The sequence below is a fragment of the Empidonax traillii genome, unplaced genomic scaffold (assembly GCF_003031625.1).
Source record: "Empidonax traillii isolate 1590-97213 ecotype Southwest subspecies unplaced genomic scaffold, ASM303162v1 scaffold196:size3368384, whole genome shotgun sequence".
In the NCBI taxonomy this organism is placed as follows: domain Eukaryota; kingdom Metazoa; phylum Chordata; class Aves; order Passeriformes; family Tyrannidae; genus Empidonax; species Empidonax traillii.
In genome coordinates, this window is record NW_020955389.1 from 1,125,116 (window position 1) to 1,125,712 (window position 597).

The following is a 597-nucleotide window of genomic DNA, read 5'->3' on the forward strand; positions in this document are numbered from 1 at the left end:
TTGGATGGATGACAGTGTATTTGTGCAAAAATAAAATGGCAATTGCAGAAGTTCAGTAAGACTGAAGTTTATGTGTTACGTACAGAAAGCCATCTGCTGCAGGCTGGCAGCCTTTTGTGTAAAATGCACCAAACGGCAAGATGTTTTGGGATCCTTATGAACTGTGGTGTTTAAATCCATCAGACAATGAAACATGGTAGATCCTTCCCAAGGGGAAACTACACACATTAGATAATAATGTGACCTTCAGGATGAAGCCACTGAGTAACGTCACTTCTGGAGGACACTTCTGACCCAAACTGAAATAACATAAAAGGTTTCTGTAAACTGGAAAATAGGAAGGACAGAAGCCTAATGAGAACAAAGGTCCTGCACATGCTTGGTGTGATTTTAAATCTGTAAGAGTTAGCAGATACTTGTAACCTTTATTAAAGTTAAAACTTCCCATCACTCCTGGGCCAGAAGTGTAATCCTGGAGCCTGATGGCAACAGTATCATTTATGCCACATATTTCTCTTTTCCAAAGCCTTTGGGTAAATATTCAGAAAGTGCCACATCTACACTGTCATGCCCAAATAATTATTTCTTCATTTCCTA